Source organism: Felis catus, chromosome C1 (assembly GCF_018350175.1).
Source record: "Felis catus isolate Fca126 chromosome C1, F.catus_Fca126_mat1.0, whole genome shotgun sequence".
Lineage (NCBI taxonomy): Eukaryota > Metazoa > Chordata > Mammalia > Carnivora > Felidae > Felis > Felis catus.
Window position 1 is genome coordinate 61,922,571 of NC_058375.1, and position 19,151 is coordinate 61,941,721.

The 19,151-nt window shown below is 34.5% G+C and overlaps 1 protein-coding gene across 5 annotated transcripts in view; it reads left to right on the top strand.

The window, feature by feature from the left end:
- LOC101085560 (serine/threonine-protein kinase TNNI3K) overlaps positions 1-19,151 on the top strand; it is a 285,312-nt gene that overhangs the window by 12,974 nt on the left and 253,187 nt on the right. The window lies entirely within an intron of this gene.

The window sequence follows — 19,151 nt, forward strand, 5'->3', positions numbered from 1 at the left end:
CATACTCTTTTCAATGCTTTCCATGTTGATTTAATTCTCATAGCAAACCTGTGCGTGAGTACTATTATTGTCCCCAAGATTACATGGTCAGTGGGTTAGCCAGGATTTAAGACCTGGCAGTCTGGTCCCCTTGCCAGAGCTTCTGACCAGGAGACCAAGCTGCTTCCATGCAGAAGAGGATGTATTTGAGGATAAAAGCAGCACATTGAAGCTACATTTCTTTTTCTTCACATTATTAAAAATATCTCCAGATATTAAAAATGTCTCTAGATTTCCCTTTAGTCTCCTTCTTTTATATCTCCTACTTTTGTTTTAGTTTGTTTCCAGTCCCTGTTTCCAAGCTAATCTCAGTACCTCATCAGAAAGTAAATGTAAAAATGGATTGGAAAAACTAGGATACTCCATATTGGGATAGATCCTTGAGATTGTCATAAATATAAATTTATAGAATATATAAAATATTAAAAAATAAATTAAAAATTTAAAAAGTTGGAGGCGCCTGGGTGGCTCACTCAGTTGGGCGTCCGACTTCAGCTCAGGTAATGATCTCACAGTTCGTGCGTTCGAGCCCCATGTCGGGCTCTGTGCTGATAGCTCGGAGCCTGGAACCTGCTTCAGATTCTGTGTCCCCCCTCTCTCTGCCCCCACCCATGCTTGTGCTCTGTCTCTCTCTGTCTTTCAAAAATGAGTAAACATTAAAAAAAATAAATTAGAATATATAAAATATATTCTCTAATCGTAATGAGTTTCTACTTACTCTGCACTTACGAGTTAACTATCACACTAGGTTTTATATGCATTATTTCTTTATTAATATAACTTAGTGAGATGCATAATAGGGTTTATTTTATAGAAAAAGGAAATTGAAGGTTAAAATTAGATATCTAGTAAATGTCAGAGTAATGATTAGAATCAAGTGCAGTTGGCTCACACTTTCAGACTCTCATTGTTATATTGCATATTTTGTTCTTTCTCAATTTCATGTGAATCTGTGACAGGATTTTATTTCAATTTTGTATGTGCAGGTATGGGGGGTAGGCAGCTGTTTGCTCGTACCAGGATCACTTTGCACTACATTCTCTCCTTCAACCTTTGGAGTTCATCACTGGGGGAAGAGAGCCATAGTTTGCCATGATTCAGATTCACATATTCCTGTGATTCATAGTGCAAATGCTCTAATGCATACCCTTTTCTACCCCCAGTCAATGCCCAGTCAATTTTTTTTTTCTGGGAGAAAGCATCAGTTATGTGATAACTGCACATAACTGTGCAGGTTTAAGGAGGAATTGAATACCAAGTTTCCTGTGAAACTTGTATTGAGGCTGAGTTCAGGAGGTAGGAAAACAGTGTCTGATGCTGGCTTTTCTGCTGACTAGCAGGAGGTGAAAGTAGAAGACCTCCAAGGAATAGGAAGGGAATGATGGAGAGTTAGGGCAGTATGCAAAACCATGAATCCTGAATCTGACTGGGAGATTCCTTTTTGCATTAGTTTGTTTTCCTAACACTTAGCATGACACAACCACAGAAATGCATTCTCAATGATTTAGTGCTACAATCTTTACAGAATCTATTTCTTCCAATTCTTTTTATCAAACTAAATTTCCATTTTTAGGATTCCCTCTATTTCTTCTGTTTTCATATATTTTACAGAAGGATATATGGACTAGCTTTCTTGTAGCAAGTTTAAAGAAATTTAGAATCTTAGGACACAGAGTAGGCAACGTTTTTAAAAAGGCCATAGTAGAGTACATGATTACTCATTCTTTAACAAGGGCAAAAACAAATTAAATTTATAATTTCCCTTAAAACACAGAAACCATTGCATTAAATCTAGTTCTAACTATCCACTCTGCCCTACCTAAGAAAAAGAAAATACACTTACATAATCATAATACAATGATCAAAATCAGAAAATTTAACATTGATGCAATGCCATTATTTAATCTATTGTCCAAAGTCAAATTTGGTTAATTATCCTATTAGCATCATTTATAAAAAGCTGTTTATTTTTTTTCTTGTTTAGGATTGATTCCAGAATCATTCATTTTTACTTTTCTTGTCTCTGTAATCTCCTTTTATCTAAAAGAGATTTCCTTTCCTTTGTTTCCTTTTCTTTCCTTTCCTTTCTTGATCTAATATTTTGGTGCATACAGAATAGTTATGTATTTATATGTACTTATTTGGATGTTTATAAATATTGCAAATGAACTGAATTTTTTCTTAACACTCACAAAATGAATAATTTGATTTTCACACTTTTTATTGGTCATATCAGCAGCTTTTTCAAGTATACACCCTGGCATGCTGGGCCTGCCTCAGACTTGGGTAGTTTTTACCAGCAGGGCAACTCTGCTTTTATTGATAATAATGGAGCAGATGTTTTATTTTTTAATTCCATATGTATAGTTAGCACTCCTCTGACTTTTTTGGTTTATTTTTCCTTTGTTTCTGCTTAGTTTATTTTTTTAATAGGGATTAAATTTATTGATATATTATTTATGGACAATAATTTCACAATTTTAAGTGGACAATTTGATGAGTTTTAAAAATGTATAGAGTCATGTACTATCATCACAGTTATGACATAGGACTTTTCTATCATGTAAAAGAGTTCCTTCATACCTTTTTGTGGTTAATTCCCTGCCCTAGCCCCCTGGCCTCTGTAAATACTATGTTTTCTTTCACTATAATTTTTCCCTTTCTAGAATTTTACATAAATGCAATCCATTTAGTATATTTTCTTTTATATATGGTTTCTATCACTTAGCAGAGTGCTATTGTTGTGTGTTTAGTAATTCACTTCTTTTAATTTGTAGTTGTATTCCATTCTATGGATATACCACCATTTGTTTAACAATTCATCTGTTACGGATATAAGGGTTATTTCCAGATTTTGACTGTTATAAAGCTGCTATTAACATTCATGTACAGATCTTCGTTTGAACATACATTTTTATTTCTCTTGGGCAATATGTAGGAATGGAATTGATGGGTCATATCATAATGATGCCAAGATCTTTACCAAATTAGCTGTATCATCTTCTATTCCCATCAGCAATGTGTGAGATTCTAGTTGTTATGTTACACACTCTTGCCAACACTTATCAATATTTTTTATTTTAGTGATTCTATTGGATGTATATTAATATTTCAGGATTAATTTACATTTCCCTAATGGCTAAGGAAGTTGAATAGATTTTTATGTGCTAGTTTGTCACCATTTTTTTTTGATGTAGTGTCTGTTCAAATCTTAATTCCATTTTTAAATTTGGTTTATTGTTTTCTTAAATTGTAAGAGGATATCTTTATATATTTTAGATATGGGTTTTTTTGTTGGATGTACATTTTGCAAAACTTTTCTCCAGTCCGTGGCTTGCATTTCATTTTCTTAGCAGTGGCATTTAAAGAGAAAAACTTTTATGCATTATTTTTTAACTGATTACTCTAGTGATTACACTATGGATCTTGAACAAACATGTGCATTGTCTGTTAATATTGGCCTATATCACTTTAAATGTAAGCACCTTCCATATTATAGTTCCACTTTATCTTCATTCTTTATAGTATTGTTTCCATGTACATTATTTCTATATATGAATATACTGTCAGAATTTTCATGATAAACACTTCATATATTTTAAAGAAAATGAGAGAAAATATCTAGCTTTCAGCAGATTGGTTATAATAATATTATGTATGATTGTCTCTGTATAATGCTTTTTAGAGTTCACTGAGCTTCTTAAATCCATAAGTTTATGTTTTTATCAAATTCATGAATTTTGATTATTGTTTTTTCATATATGTATGTTAGAATGTTTGATAATCTTCCATATGTTACTGAGTCTCTATTCATTTTCTTCTCTCTTTTTTTCTCTGTTTTTAAAATTTGATTATTTCTATTTACCTGAATTCAAGTTCAAAGACTATCACTCTGCCATCTCCCATCTGATGTTAATCTAAGAATTATTCATTTCAGATACCATACTTTTCAGTTCTAGGATTTCCTTTGATTTTTAAATATAATCTCAATTTTGCTTTTATGATTACTCATCTGTTTCTTTTATTTTTCTTTATTTTCCTTTAAATTCTGGAAGCTATGATTAATGACTTAAGTTTTTTAATGTTTATTTGTTTGTTTGTTTATTTATTTATTTATAAATGTTTTTTTAATGTTTATTCATTTTTGAGAGAAAGACAGAGAGAGACAGAGTGTGAGAGGTGGAAGGGCAGAGAGAGAAGGAGTCACAGAATCTGAAGCAGGCTCCAGGCTCTGAGCTGTCAGCACAGAGCCTGACGAGGGGCTCGAACTCACCAGCTGCAAGATCATGACCTGAGCTGAAGTTGGACGCTTAACCAACTGAGCCACCCAGGTGCCCCATGTTTATTTATTTTTGAGAGAGAGAGACAGAGCATGGGCACTGGAAGGGCAGAGAGAGAGAGAGAGAGAGAGCGAGACACAGAATCAGAAGCAGGCTCCAGGCTCCAAACTGTCACCACAGGGCCCAATGTGGGGCTCAAACACACAAACTGTGAGATAATGACCTGAGCTGAAGCCGAACACTTAACCAACTGAGGCACCCAGGCACAACAATGACTGCTTTTTAAATGCCTTATCTGTTGTTTCTAACACCTGGATTACCTCAATGTTTATATCTAGTGGACACTTTTCTCTTGGCTGAATATTACATTTTCCAGTTTCTTCACTATTTATTAATTTTTTATTGCATGTTAGACATTATATATTATTTGTTTTAGTAAATCATCATGTTATCTTCCTTTAAAGGGTGTTGAGTTTTGGGGCGCCTGGGTGACTCAGTTGGTTAATCATCAACTTTGGCTCAGGTTATGATCTTACAGTTCCTGAGTTCAAGCCATGCATCAAGCTCTGGGCTGTCAGCAGAGAGGCTGCTTCAGATCCTCTGTTCCCAGGTCTCTCTGCCCTTCCCCTGCTCGTGCTCTCTCTCTCAAAAAGAAAAAAACATTAAAGGTTGTTGAATTTTTCTTTTGTTTTGTTTCTGGAAGGCAGTTACATTTTTGGTGGATTCATTTCACCTACTCAATCTTGATTTGATTTGTTGTTAGGATGGGTCTATTTGAGTTTCAAACTAAGCTTAATGGCATACTTCTTGCTCCAGGATGTGGTCCTCATTCCTGAATATGGTTCTTAGCTTTTGATATCTTGAATGCCCAAGTCACTCAGTAAAGTCTCCATTCTGCCTTCTGATACTCCAAAATCTTCTATTATTGCATGACCTCTTCCATCATTACCACTCACCTTTCAGCCATAAATCAGCTGATTTTATCTACTATAGAGTTTTTCTCTGTTCCTGTGCGGCCCAACTCAAAAACTTGCAGTGAATCTCAATGCAGATATCTGCAGTTCTCTGTCTGTGAAGCTTCTTCTGCTGCTCGGTTACCCTGCTTGACAAATTACAGTCATTTTATAATCCCAGAAATTTCATCTCCATTGTCAATTCATTATGATTGCCCTTCCACTTTATCTTCTGTGACAGGGAAATAATCTCAGGCAGAAAGCCACAGCAATCATGGAATATTGTGGAGGTTTCCTTTGTATCTTTCCGTTTGTCCGAAGATCACAGTTCTTTGTTCGTGTTCTTCATATTGTCATACGTTTTGTTACATTTTATGGGTTTCTTTGACTTGCCAGTAGGGAAAATCTATGCAAGTTATCCAATCATACCCCCATCTATTCTTAGATTACTTCCAAAATGATCTGCAAAAGACACACATCTATAATGTCAATATTCTGTTTAAAACTTACCTTTGTCATCTATTACCTGGATAATAAAATTCAAGCTTTTAAATAAGAGATTCAAAATCCCTTAATTCATAATGTTTCCTGGAATCACTTTTCAGACTTTTTCCTGCAGACTTTTTCTATTCACCCAACTCTAATGATTTTTAAATTTAATATGCATAAGAATTATATGGTAACTACATGTTTAAAATGGATATATCTTTTTCCATCTCACCTCAATCAAATTTGATATATGTAGAATATACTGGGAATCTAAAATTTTAACAAATGGCCTAGGCAATTTTGATGTAAGCAATGTAAGGCTACCTGATGAAGATCATTGTTCAAGTCTTGCAAATCAAATTGTGGTAAGACCAGCAGTACCTGCTTCAATGAGAGATTTTTAGAAATGCAGAATGTCACTTCCTATCCCACCCCTAACCATCCAGAATGTTTGTTTGTCTGTTTGTTTGTTCATTTTTAATTCTGGCTGACAGGTTTGCAGGCTAAAGTTTGAAAAACACTGTTCTAGATTACTTTATTCTTTAGGACAAGGGTTTTTCATACTCCAATGTTTTTATCCTTATTATTTCTTCTGCTTAAATGTATGTTTATTTCTTTTCCTAATAGGAAATTATTACTTATTTAAAATCCAGATAAATTGAGCCTCTTTGAGCTTTCTTGAACTCCCAAGCAGATTTTATTGTACTGTCTTTTGGGTTTCAATTACAAATTCACATTGTTTTATATTACAGCACTTATAATTATTTGTTTGGATATTTCACATATTGGTCTGTGAACTTTGAGCATTAAGATAGTCTTTTTCTTTAATTCCTCAGTGTGTAAGGACCTATAAAAGATCCTTTATAAATACCCATGAGATATTAATGATGAGTATCCAAACACGAGCACAAAAAATACTTGATTGATGTAATGTACTTTAAGAAAGATGGTCAGCTTAGAAGCTAGACTATTTGTTTCCACATCTCAGTTCTGAGACTTGTTAGCTGTGTATCTTTAGACAAATTATTCTCTCCTTAGTCTTGAAATGGAGGAAATAGAATTACCTATTTCATTGGGTGGTTTATAGTTTTAGAAAGACAAACCATATGTAATATTCAGCAAAACACATAGCACACAGTAAGTACTCAATAAAAATTAACTTCGTTGAACTTCCGCTTCAAACAAACGTTTTTTGAAAACCTAATGTTCTGCCATTTTGTACAGAAAAACAAAAAGGATCGTGTCTTTTAGATTATTAGATTCTAAAGAGATGAGAATATGTAATCCTAAAAACATCAAAGTAGTGAAATCTGTACTTATATCAATGAACTCCAAACTTTTTTTTATCATAATCCATATAAAATTAGCATCCTCAAATGCATATATTTGTTTTTAAATTAAAATTATGAACAAAAATCATAAATTTGTGGGTGTAAATCCATATTTCATATATCCTTTTTGATAATATCAAAATATTTTGACATATTTGTTTTCAAATATGATTAGATTGTCATTAATTTTGCCTGGAAATTTGGTGTACAAAAAGCTCAGATTTTTAGAAAGAAAAGTGCCAGCTCTGCCATTTTCCTTCCCTTCTTCTTATATTAATAACATACATATCATCTGTGATGGCTTCACAGGAATCTTTTAAAGATAGCCTCCTAATTTTTTAAGGATAAATTCAGATAAAATTAGATATTAAAATCTATAAATCTACTTAATTTAGCTCACATAGCTATAATGCATCATTATGTACTAATTGCTAAAAAAAAGTGAGGAGCAACTCTCAGCTTATCTACATTTGGAATTATAAGTATTTATTTATTAACTTTGGGTATTGTATGTGACACATGGCTCACTGATGTATGAGCTGAGAGCTGAGACCACCAATATAAATTTTCATGTTCAATATTAGTAAAAATTTAATTATCTTTATTTACAAATAAAGATAAATAGAATTTCTAAATTTTTTTACATATTAATTTCTCACTAGATACCGGTCATATTTGCGTCCCACTTTAAATGGAGCATACTTTGGGTAAATTCCTAGCGATGCTATTGCTGGGTCATAAGGTAGTTCCATTTTTAATTTTTTGAGGAAGCTTTACACTGTTTTCCAGAGCGGCTGCACCAGTTTGCATTCCCACCAACAGTGCAAGAGGGTTCCCATTTCTCCACATCATTGCCAGCATCTATAGGCTCCTGATTTGTTCATTTTAGCCACTCTGACAGGCCTGAGGTGGTATCTCAGTGTGGCTTTGATTTCTATTTCCCTGATGATGAGTGACCTAGACCATGGGGGAGGGAAAGGGGAAAAAAGTTACAAACAGAGAGGGAGGAAGGCAAACCATAAGAAACTCTTAAATACAGATAACAAACTGAGGGTTGATGGGGGCTGGGGGAGAGGGGAAAGTGGGTGATGGCATTGAGGAGGGCACTTGTTGGGATGAGCACTGGGTATTGTATGGAAACCAATTTGACAATAAATTATATTTAAAAAAAAGAATGTGAAAAAAAACCTGTATAAAATTCTCCAGTGCACAATAAATGATATAAATATTAAAAAAAGAAATAAATAAAAATAAATGGGGCATACTTCTTTAAATGGTATCTAGGTTGTAGTCCTAAAATGAAACATAAGACTCTGGGGGAAATCTTGAGATTTCTATGGTTTCAAAGATCTTAAATAAGAATTTTAATGAACAAAACCATATTATACCTTCTAATTAACCTCACATATATCTTTCCTTCACACAGGCAAACCACTTAAAATTTCTCAAGTGAAAGAAAAATAGCATTTTGATTAGTCAACTTTTTAAAAAGCATTTTATGTGATGAAAGCAGGTGTTGAATGGTCATTTATTCCATCCTACAGATTTCTAGCAAGATCTCTTTCCAGTCATTCAGAAGAAGTCATTTAAATATTTATTACAAAGAGGAAGGGCATAGGAGGGGGGTATTTAATTCAACCTATGACAGTTTGGCTTACTAGACCTAGGTTCTTATTACCACAAAACAATGCCTGACAGAAAGCTCTGTGTTTTCTATTCATGGTGATGTATAGCCTGGAAACTGTTGAATCTTTTTTTTCCAATGTTTTTTTCTTCCTTAACATGTGTATTTGACTGCAAAATTGATATTTTTTTCAACTATCCTAAAATCCAGGTCACAAAGCATGTGTTTCATAGTTTCTGAATCCTTTACATATTTAAGATTTTATCCGTGTTAGTTCTATTCTTATTTTAGATTGGATTGTTCCATGTTGTGGGGGCTGTCCTGTGCATTTGTAAGATGTTTAGCAGCTTTCCTGGCCTCTAGTCTCTAGCTGCTGGTAGCCACTGCACTCATCCCCAGTGTGACACCAAAAATGTCTGCAGACGTTGCCCCTGGGGGACAAAATCACACTCTGTTGAAAACCATTAATTTAGAGGACAAAGTTAATTGATATTTTAAAAAAAAGGTTTTTTTAGTGTCTATTCGTTTTTGAGAGACAGAGAGAGACAGAGCTCGAGCAGGGGAGGGACAGAGAGAGAGGGAGACACAGAATCCGAATCAAGCTTCAGGCTCTGAGCTGTCAGCACAGAGTCCATAGCGGGGCTTGAACTCACTGACAGAGATCAGGACCTGAGCTGAAGTTGGATGCTTAACTGACTGAGACACGCAGGTGCCCTGATATTTCTTTAAATCCAAGTTACATTTTATTGAATAGTTTCTTCATTAAAGAGAGCATTTTCTCCAGATGGGAATTGGCCAAGATAATAATAATAAATTTCTTTGGAAAAAAAAGAAACAAAATTCATACCCACAAAAAAAAGAATCTTATTTTTTGCATACTTAACTAAACTTTATAGTTAGTTGCAAGTTTTAAACACTGTTTAATACTTGACTCTTACTTTAAGGAACCAGAAAACATTTATACCCACAAATGAGAGTATACATTAATATTTATATTCATATTTCTTCTTAATAATCCAATATATTTCATAATCTCTAAATGAACATATTCTCAGTAAAACATTGATAGGATATTAACTGAAGACACTAACACATGCTTCAATTCTTATATTAGCACTATTTCCTGGAGAATCTTCCCTGACCCCTTCCAAGTCTGGATTAGGTGTCCCTCCAATGGACTCTTGTAAGCACCCTGTACCTTATCATATTGTGAGCGATTCTGTATTTCATTTCTTGGTTATTTCTCTACATCTTCCTCTAGTTTAGGAGTCACAATCTTACATGCTTGCAGGAATGATGCACGTAACATAAATGAATTAAGATGATAGTGATATGACAAAGTTAAATGGGAACTAACACTCAATGTTTCTGAGACACAAGAAGTGGTGGAGACTTTGGAAAATTAGAGAATTTATGCTCCATGTAAAGGGAGTAGTAATTCATCTCCAGGTAATCATTGCCAACTAGGAATGTAAGCCCAGTATTGCCCCAAATTTCAGAGAATCAGAAATTATATGAAGCTTCCTGATATGCAATTTCCATTCTTTCAAATTTTTAGTTGTGTTATGCAGGCCAAACCATATATATCCCTCCCCTCTGCACCCCCCCACCACCTGACTTGTGGCCTGTTTGTAATCTCTGGTAAAATTATGAGCACCACCAAGGCAGAGACCGGATCTAAATTGCTTATCATTGTAATCTAAATACTTAGAACAATTCCTGGTGTATATTCATCAATAAATACATGTTGCATAAATAAATTAGTAAGTTATAATTCTATGGTGACTAGGAAAAAGAAAAGCACTCCAAAGGAGGAAGAACTATGTTGACATTGGACAAAATATGGTTCTATTTTGGCCATTATAAGTGGAAATTAGGAAATTGTCATATATCTCTTTAAGGGATATATTAGTGAATTTGTGGGAATAGAAAGTGCAAAAATGGATTGGAAATAAATGGAGTTGGGAAAATGTAGGCAATGAATATTGATTGTTCTTTCAAAAGGCAAAAGACTGGGCAGTATCTTGAGGAATGCCAGAATCACAGAAAGATTTCTACAATAGAATGTTTTTGATCTTTTTAAAGTTTTGTTCCTTTGAATAAACATCAACACTCTCCTTTTCGAAAATAAATAAGCATTAAAAAAATTTAAAAAAAAAACAAAGGGAGGGTGCCTGGGTGGCTCAGTCGGGTAAACATCCAACTTCAGTTCAGGTCATGATCTCACATTTTGTGAGTTTGAGCCCCTCATCAGGCTCTGTGCTGACAGTTCAGAGCCTGGAGCCTGCTTCAGATTCTGTGTGTCCCTCTCTCTCTACCCCTCCCCTGCTCGTGCTCTGTCTCTTTCCCTTTCAAAAATAAATATACATTTAAAATTTTTTTGAAAACTCGACATTCACTGCCTGCTTAGATTTTTTTTAATTTAAAATAATTAAAATATAAGTGAAAACAAATTAAAGAAATTATAATATTCAATTTGCTTTTTCAAACAGCATGTATTTGCATTCTCCCAAATTCCCAGAGATTTTGATTAGCTCCTCCCTATTAAATCATCACTATATTATTTGAAAAGAGAACAAGTGTATTCAAAAGCCAACTGGAGGAAGCCCATAGGAAGTCATTATAGAAAACAGATGTGGAAGGGTCAGCAGAGGTGATGAGAAAAAAATAGGTCAAAAGCAAATTTGGAGACATTACCTTTAGTACAGGTACTCAATCTAAGAGTGGGTTCCTTCTCTTTTTTTCTTTTTTTTTTTTCAAAATTTCAAGCAAAGTCAAGTGCTTCTGCCACACTGATACCTTTAATAAGTGATATCTTTTGTGAAGATAAATTCAGAATTATTTCAACAAGAGGCATGTAGGTGTGAACTTTCATGAACAGTTATTTTTATACTGATTAATGGATCCTTTCACTGGAGCTGTCTATGACGCATGAGGCAGCTCTAGTCCATTAAACTTTAATGCTTGGAACTAAATATATTTCATACTGAAGCTCTGCATAGTCCCTTGCCCTAAAGTAAACCTTAATATTATTTGAAGTCTACAAAACTTCTTTATTAATTTTTTCCCTACTAACACAAACTGGCTATAATAATTACTGGGCTGGCTAAATTGTGTTGATACAAAAAAAATACTTAAATAAGCACATTATTAAAATATTTATTTCTATACCCCTGTTTTCACACCCAGAAACCCAGTCTTCTTTCCAAACCCAGTTCAGGTCTTCCTTGTAACTTGATGTGACATTTCAGGGACTATCTGAATATTTGCATTGGGTAGGGTGTTACAGAAAACAATTTAGCCTAACTTACATCTTACAGGTGAAGAAATTGAGATATTTCATGATTAAATATATTTAGAAATAGAGTGGACTGTGATGTAAGGTGAATGTTCTCAAAGGTCAGTCTTTGAGGTGATACGTTTAATATTAATATATAAACTTGTAAACATCTTGAGTTTATAGACATTCATGTATACATTATACAATTTGATCCTGTTACAATGCTATAAGATAGATACAGCAGATATTAGATTCCCTTTTTACAGGTGAAGAGCACTTGGTCAGGGCTTATACATGAAAGGCAAAAAATTGAGAGTAGATTAGTTGGGGGTGGAGGGTAACATGTCATATTGAGAAAAGCATACTATTTAAAATCAGAAGATTAAGTTCAAATCCCAGTTCAGCTTTGATTTAAATGTACATTAAATAAACATATTTTATGGTATGGTGTGCCATTTGAGTTCTTGAAAACCAGGCTCTGAAAGGGATTTTGGAGTGCAAGAGATTTATTTGGAAGTGACACCTGTGAAAAGGAAAGAAAGGTAGTAGAATTAGTCTGGGTAAGATAGTAGAGTTAGACTTGTTAAAAATCTTTGCCACCCCAGTGGGAACCTCAGAGCAAAAATTGCCTATTAGAGGAGTATCACTAGAGTGGCTAGGTCCTTCTACCATCAGCTTTCTCAGTCCATGACTGGGGCCACCTTGGAAAGATAGTGATCTTCTTGGCTCTACTGCTACAGTGGATCCTGAAAGAGCTAGCTAAGGGAGGCTTTCAGCTAAACACACTACCAGTACACTCTTCTTGAAGGGAGATCTGAGTGACATATTTCTGCATCTGCCATGCAAGGGGAAATATCCATGATTTTATAATAAATGAAAAAGGGAGATTACTTACCTCTATATGTAGTATGAGCTCGATTGTATACATATTAATAATAAAGATTATGTGTCAAGCATTATGCAAAAATGCATTACATTTTTTTATTGAGTCCTCACAACTCTATGAGATTGATATTATGATCGCCACTGAATAGAAAAACACTCCATAACCTACGAAGTTAGGGGACCATGTCCCAAATGTAGGAAGTAGCTGTCAGTATGCAAACACAAGTTTACTTTGTTGTGATATTCTTTGCTCTATTTAGTTTCATGAAGGTTTGTACCTAGGGAAAAGAATGGAAGGAAATAAACACATAAATGATAATAGTGATTATATGGTAGTACTACAGGTTATAAATTGTTATTTATTCCTTTACTTTCTACATTTTCTATTATGACATGTTCTAGTTATCTGTTGAGGCATAACAAATTACCCCAACCTTAGTCCTCTAATACAACAATCATTTAATTATTCTCATGGATTCTCAGTTCATAAATTCAGACAAAACACAGGAGGGATGGCTTCATTCTTCTCCACTGTATTTAGGGCCTCAGCTGAGAAGACATAAATGACTGGTGTACTTCATCAACCAGGGAATTGGAAACCTTTGAAGGCCTCATATATCTGGTTGTGCCTGGACTAGAATGACTAAGTCTGGCTTTAGCTAGGTCATTTGATTGGAAAGACTTTATGTGATATGTAGCTTCTCTGTCTATGTGGCCTGGGACCTAGTATAGCCTGACTGCTTCAAATTAGTAAGACTTCTTGCATGGTAGCTAACAGCTTCAAGAGCAAGTTTTCCAGAAAATAAGGAGGAAGGAATGTGGCTTTTTATGACCTAGACTTGGAGGTCATAGTTTACTTCTACCACACTCTTTTGGTCACAACCCACCCAGATTCAAGGGGAAGGGCCACAAATTTCACATCTATACGGGAAGATCATAAATTAATGTGTGCCATGTTTTAAAACTTGGAGAACATATATTTCCAAATCAGAAGAAAGTAAATTTTAGACATTAAAATTCACAGTTTAGTTTTTATTCTGAAATAGGATTGGCAAAACAAAACAAAACAAATGTGTGTGTGTGTGTGTGTGTGTGTGTGTGTGTATTTAACTTATGTAATTTGGTGGTAGAGAATCTGAGCTCTCTAACACTAATGGTTACTTATTTTTGGCTTTATCCATAGTAACAATCACAAAGCTAACAACAGGCAAGATATTAGATGCTGTGTTAGAGTTTTATGCATAATACAAAGTTGGAGTTGCTACCATTACAAAAAGCTTTCACCCATCTACTTAAATCTTTGTAGATCTATTGTATCCTGAATCCTATTTTTTCAAGGATTTCCTGGACAGATTTTTTTGTCCAAGCCTTACTCTACCACATGTGGATTTTCTTTTTCTTAAAAATAAATATTATATACATTAATGCATTACAGAGGCTTATTTGCCCCACACTTCAGAATGCTTCTGTGTTCCACTGAGTAATAATGATGTAAATTTGGCTAGACAGTGCATAAGGGAAAACCTGTCCATTCTCCAGAAGACTATTCCCTATCCAAGGCTTAAGGGTCATTCTTTTAAAAAATTTGCCATTAGATACTTGTTATGTATCATAGAGCAAGCAATTAATAAGATCAGCTTTATCATATTTAAAATTTACCTAATATTCTTATTTTGTATGAATTTTTTTTCTGGGAGCTGTGTACCATATTGCTGAATTTTAAAATTCTTCCATTACAACTTAAGACTTCTGTAGAGGAGGATAGAAATATTTGGGACTTGTCACTTAAATGCAACAAAATACAGCAAAAATCATCCTCTCTTCGATATTGGAACAAAGGAAAGATCGGCACCATGGATCGTCAAACATGCAGCATGGAATTTGGAGTCAAACAGACTCAAATTTGTATCTAGCTCCAACACTTACAAACTAAGTTTCTACAATTCAAATTCTTTGAGTCTGATTGTTATCAGGTATAGTAGGGATAGTTCTATTTTTCTCATAGGTAACTTGTGAAACTTGAAAGAGATTATGTCAAAACATTTTACATGGTACTTAATCATAGTAAGCAAATTTTAAGTAGCAATGAATGTTTTGTTACATTCTCTTTAGCACAGCTTGGAAAGAGAAGACTTCTATTTTTATCGCATTTGGTAAAAAAAAAAAAAATTAGATCAATCAGAGATCAACTTAAGAAATCCAACCAAGATATGAAAGGATAATTTAGTACTTTGAACTGACTCAACATTTGACTGTTCTGGAGAAATCATGACAGGGCACCTGGGCTCAGTCATTAAGCATCTGACTTCAGCTCAAGTCATGATCTCACAGTTCGTGAGTTTGAGTCCCACATCAAGTGATCTCAAGCCCTGCTCCGGGTGAGCCCTATTTCTCTCTCTCTCTCTCTCTCTCTCTCTCTCTCTCTCTCTCTCTCTCTCCCCCTCCCTCCCTCTCTTTCTCTCTCTGTCTGCCACTCACTCACTTTAACCCTCTCTCTCAGAAAAAAAAAAAATCATGACATACTTTCTCTTACATTCCACAAATTTCGGCTAAATAAGAAAAAATATATAAAAATAGTTGAGATTGGGGTGCCTGGGTGGCTCAGTCGGTTGAGCGTCTGTCTTCAGCTCAGGTCATGATCTTACAGTTTGTGGGTTCGAGCCCCGCGTGGGACTTGGTGCTGACAGCTCGGAGCCTGGAGCCTGCTTTGGATTCTGTTTCCCTCTCTCTCTGCCCCTCTCCCACTCATGCTCTGTCTCTGTCTCTCAAAAATAAATAAAAATGTTAAAATTTTTAAAAAAAACTTTAAAATATTAGTTGAGATTACTAGAATCTGCCTGATAAATATTTTATATATTCCATTTTTTACATATAACTATTTTAATATAGTCTAGTACAGTGCTTGTCTAAAGGTAGATATTCATTAATACGTATTTGTCAAGTTAAAGACTATCCATCTTTCTGCTGATTTGTACGAGTTCTTCATATATTAGATACACAAACCACTTGTAAATTTTACATATTACAGATGTTTCTCTAATTTTTCATTTATCTTATTGTATTTTTAATCGCTTTATTTGCCTAAATTTATCATATTTTTCCTCTACTTTAAAAAATGATTTTGTGCTTAAAAAGACCTTCTCCACTTCCTGCATTGCCTACCCATCTGCAGAGAAAAACATTCTAATTTTTCATTTACCTCAGAGACTACTCCTGTCTTTAGCCTCACCATTTAAAATTAAAAGTTATTGATGAGGTTGGAATTAATTCCCATGATTTTTTTTTTGTTTTTATTCCTGGAGAAAGCAGAACTCATAGACATTTCCTGTTTCCAGTACTGCTTTAGAGTTTTCCTGTTTTATTACTTTGATTATTTCAGTGGGTAACTAATGAATCAGAGGAAATGAAGTTGTGGGGAGGAGGCAAGGGGAAAGGAGAAACAGAAGTTAGATGATAGAGTCAAATCACTTGCTTATTTGGAAGCTTTCACTGAGGACCAAACTGAGCTCCAGTCTTCTATGTCCAATGGTGATAAGCTTATTGAGTTATTATTTTTCCAGGTACCTTTTAAGTACTTTAAATGTGTTATCACAGCAGTTGTGAATGCACAGTTTGTATGTGTATCACATCAGGAGATGCAGTTAATGTCCCCTTTATTGAAAACCAACGAACTTCATGTGAAGAGGTTATGTAACTTGCCCCAATTGACACAGTCATTGGCAGAGCTGGGATTCTAACTAGGGAGGTAATTCTAGTACCCACAGTCTTAACCTTATGTTGTAAGTGTCTCAAACTTAACATGTGACAAATTAAACATTTTATTTCTCCCCCAAACTACTTCTTCCTAATTCATCCCTAGCTCATGTCATTCTGTTAGCTATTGCACTTGGGAAAAATTCGAACACCAAATACCCTGGTCTGCAAGACTCTATGAGATCATGTGGCTTTGACCTCATCTCAAACATTATTTTCCTTTCTTGTTTTTTTTTTTAAACCTTCTCTTCAACACTGACCTTCAAACACACTAAGTTTATTTCCATCTTAAGAAATTATATGTTTCACACTAGCTGCTCCCTGGCCTTTAGTGGCCATCCTTGAAATTGTGGCTTGGATTTCTCCTTTTTGGTATTTACTACATATCTCAAGTGCACATTTACCTCAATGAAGCTTTCCCTGATTACTCAGTTTAGAGTAGCCCCTTTATCATTTGCCTGTTTTCCCTCATAGTCATTGGTACTGTATCATTCCATACATTACTTTTTATGTGTTATCTCTCTACTCTTACATATACACAGTAAAAATATAAGCTCCATGAAGGCAGAAATTTAACTGTCTTACTGCAGTGTCTCCACTGCTCATAACAGTGTTTCACATACTATATATGCTCAATATATATTTGTTAAGTGTATGAAAAGTGTATTGAAAAGGAGAATAATGTCATAAAAACTGTGCGTAAGAATATTTATTTGGTAGCAATATGGAAAATGGGCTGCAGTGGGAAAAGGCTTCATCAAGGAGACTAGTTAGAAGGTTGTAAAATGGAGGGTGATGTTAGAAATGAGAAGAAATATAGGAAGTACGAGTAAGTTAAAACCAGAGGAATTCTGAAACTGATTGAGTGGAAGAGATTTAAAGTCATTTGGAGTAAGAAAATGTCATTAACATGAATAAGAAATACTAGAAGATGACAGATAACACTGGGGAAATTATGAATGGTATTTAGAAGAGCAATTTTGAATTTTTAATTTGAGATGCTATTGATAGGCAGGATGCATAGAATTTGGACTTAGAAGATCTGGACTAAAGATAAAGTTATCTGGTTGTGTAAGAATTACCAAAGGTGGCATTTGGAATGAGAAAGTAGCTTGGGCCTAAACTCACTTTTTGGAGGCAGACAGAAATAAAGAAGAGGCAAAGAGAAAGAAATCAGGAATATATGGTTTTAAGACAGCAAAAGAGGTAAGGATTTTAAGAAAAAAGAGATAATCTGACTATAGAGAGGAGATGGAGGATTGACATTGGATTTGGTGAACAAAGTTACCTTCTGAAACTTGAGGAGGTGATTCAGGACCATGGTGAGTCCTTATGTCTGAGGTGGAAGAAACTAGCATAGTGATTTCTCTTGATAATATAAGGCAAGGACAAAGGGAGAACCAATGGTGTGAGAAAGAGCAGAATTCAATGTGTAAGGAGTATAGTGAACTCAGTTGGGATTATGTAAGATTTGTGTATACATGGCTAGGGATTACTAAAGAAATGAGATCGGAGCTGTCAACAGTGAGCAGCAATAACTTTATTCAGAAGCTTGGAAAATGAAGCAAGGATAGAGATAACTGTAAGAATAAGCTTCAGTGGAATAAATTTGTTTTGTTCTGTTTGTTTTGCTTAAAAGAATGGAGAAGAGGAACCTGGGTGGCTCAGTCAATTGAACGTCTGACTCTTGATTTCAGCTCAGGTCATGATCTCACAGTTCCTGAGATGGAGCCCTGTGTCGGGCTCTGTGCTGACAGCACCGAGCCTGCTTGGGATTCTGTCTCTCCCTCTCTCTCTGCTCCTCCCCTGCTCACTCATGTGGGATTCTACCCCTCTTTCTCTCTCAAAATAAATAAACATTAAAAATAATAAAGAATGGAAAAAAAATAATAAAGAATGGAGAAAACTTAAGTCTCTATTCTGAACAAAGGGAGCCAATGGAACAGTAAAGAAACACAAAATCTTTAACTTACTTAGTAGAACAGATGTACAGAGTAGAGAATTTTGAAACTATAACATTAATTTTGCTGTTTGGAATTCTTTACCAAAGTTTTTTCTCTTTTTTATAATTTCTCCTAGACCTTCAGTTATGTATAACAGGATTAAGAAATCGAACTTTTTTTTTTAATGGGAGGATTTTCTTAACCAACAGTATTTGAAATAATACTTTTATGCGTAAATGCAGTGGCCTATCCCATGAAGACTTGACTTTCTTGCCACAGAGTATGTTTGAGATGTTGGTGGGTCAAATATTATACAGAAGTTGTGGTTTGAATTCTTGCTTCGAGTGAGAAATAATCTTTTCACTCAAAAGAAAGAAACATGAAGACCTTTCTTTGCATTCCTTTCCAGCTGTGGAGTTTTATGAATACGTGACCCTCCATATCACTCTTTTGAATGTTCTGACTTATAAAATAAGGTATAAAATAGTAACTTTTCATAGGGTAATTTTAGAAAATATTTTTTTTATTTTTATTGTTTTATTAACCATCTTTGAAGTCTTACCATATACCAGGT